Source organism: Microtus ochrogaster, chromosome 16 (assembly GCF_000317375.1).
Source record: "Microtus ochrogaster isolate Prairie Vole_2 chromosome 16, MicOch1.0, whole genome shotgun sequence".
NCBI lineage: Eukaryota > Metazoa > Chordata > Mammalia > Rodentia > Cricetidae > Microtus > Microtus ochrogaster.
In genome coordinates this window covers 62,478,759-62,481,150 of record NC_022018.1, presented here as the reverse complement: position 1 = coordinate 62,481,150, position 2,392 = coordinate 62,478,759, and the positions used below count along the sequence as shown (strand labels likewise).

Here is a 2,392-nt window from a genome sequence, read left to right as displayed (position 1 = left end):
AAAAGAATGGCCTTCTCAGTTGCTTTTACTCTTGACATTACCATCAATCAAGATATCAAAACAGCTTCTTGTTTCTATCAAAACTGCACTCACCTGTACTAGGATAACTAGATTCCTTCCGTGAAGGGCAGACAACCATGGAGATTAGGGTTCCTAAACCAGGTGTCCCCTTTTCTCTTCTCTAGATCTTTTTAGGAGAGAGGGTCTCTTCTGTGTCTGGACATCATCTACCACCCACCTGTGCTACAGCAATGCTGCTGTGTCATGTCCATACACACATCCCTCAGAGCTCCTTCACAGGCTGCAGATCTCAGGGCACCACTTTAGAACTCAACAGAATAAAAACAACAGTTTAATTCGGTCTCACAGAATTGCTGGCCATTTTCAGACTCTCTCACATGATTGCAGGATATAGTTGAGGCTTCTTCGATTATCTTGTTTGGGACAGCTGGGGGGTAGTGGTGTACTTTTCCACTCCTGTTCTTTGTGTGATATCCTTCCTTCCTTCCTATTTTCCTTCCTTCCTTCCTTTTTTTCTTTTCTTTCTTCCTTCCTTCCTTTCTTTCTTTCTTTCTTCCTTCGTTCCTTCTTTCCTTCCTTTCTTTGCTTTCTTCTTCTTTTTATTTTTGTTCTTGTTCTTTGTTTTAGAAAAACACTTTACAGTCCAGGTTCTTATTTCTTTTTGCACATTAGGTCATGAATTCATACAGAATGGGCCCAAACAGCTCAGACTCCTTTCCATCAGTCCTCACAAAGTGTGCTTTTCTAGGTGGAGCAGGCTAGTGCCTCAGCTGAACCTAGGTGCCCTTCTCTTTGGCTTCCTTTTTCTTCTGAATGTTTCCTTCACCCACTGCAGGAAGCTGTCTCTGATCATTGAATATTTGTGCATATTAATTCTCATGGGAAAAAAAAAGCCTACCCTTAACGTATTTGTTTACAATGATACCCATGGCATTCTGGGTAACACTGTAGACTCTCCCAGTTTTGCCATGGTAGCACTTAGGAGGCATTCCTTTTTTAAACAATACCCTTTCCTGCGGCGAACTTCTCCGCCAGCGAGGAAGAACGACCACCACACGAGGATTCTTCTCAGATCACGCTTTATTGGAGTGCATCTTGGTTGAGGGAGAGCAGGAAGCGAGGGGCCAAGAGCACTAAAGCAGCTGCTTAAATAGGGAGTAGGCACACGGGTTGCCCTGTGATTGATTGCCACCATCAGCTGACACCAGACTGCATCGGAATAGGCCCAAGGACTCTAAACCACCGAGCATGCGGGAAGCAGGGGACTCGCAGCTCCCAAAGGCATAGCCAAATATGGAGTTGTTTATTTCCAACAAGACAGGATGTCGGCGCCATCTTGTAATGGCAATCCTGTCCGGCTCCCTGCACTTTCCCTTTATGTCTGCAATATCACCCTTCTTGTAGATTATTATGTATGTGGCCAAAGGAACAACTCCATTTGTCCTAAAAGGCCTAGAGAACATAGAGTGAGTGCCCCTCCAGAAAAAAAAAAGGGGGAAAGACTTTGTAGTTGTCATTTTGGTGAATTACTGGAAAATGACGGCCACAGTGGCACTTTCTTATGAATGGCTGGGCATTCGTCACTACATAGGCTTGGTGGTTTGGAGGTAGCTAGATTTTGTCCACAGCTACTGGGGGGTGGTTAAAGAGTATGGTATCTTAGTTAGTATCTTAGTTTTTTATTGGTGTTGACAAGACACCATGACCAAGGCAACTTTAAAGAAAACATTGAAGTGGGGGCCTGTTTAAGTTTCAGAGGGTGAGACCCTGATCATCATGGCAGGAAGCCCGGCAGCGGGCAGGCAGGCATGGTGCTGGGGCAGAAGCTGAGAGCTAACATCTAAGCCCAAAGTTGCAGGCAGAGAGCAAGACTGGGCTTGGTGTGGACTTTAGAAACCTGAAAGCCCACTCCCAGGGACACACCTCCCAGGGACACACCCCCTCCAGCAAGATCATACCTCCTAATCCTTCCCACAACAGTTCAGCCAGCTAGGAAAGAAGCATCCAAATATAAAAGCCTCTGGTGGGGGCGCATTCTCATTCAAACTACCACAGAGACTCGGGTACTATCAGTCAAGCACGAATTGTACTGTGTTCTACTTCAGCCTGGTCAAGAGAAGAGAAGATGGAGAGATAATTCCAAGACCAGTCTGCCTACCTGGGAACTGGATTGCAGCAGGCCTTTCCACTCTTCCCTCTGTGCAGTGACTGATCATATCATACTTCAGAGACGACCCCATAAAGACACAATTTATGGGATTTCTGAGCAGAACTAGATAGTAAAGAGTTGCACAGGTGCCTAGGCAATGCCTGAGTCTGCATTAGGTATTTATATCAAGATCTGAAAACAAAACAAACAGAAAGCGCACAC

The 2,392-nt window shown here is 45.4% G+C and overlaps 1 pseudogene; it reads right to left on the bottom strand.

Moving 5' to 3' along the window:
- Positions 1–689: 689 nt before the first annotated feature.
- Positions 690–2,392, bottom strand: part of LOC101980634 — a 9,922-nt pseudogene continuing 8,219 nt past the window's right edge.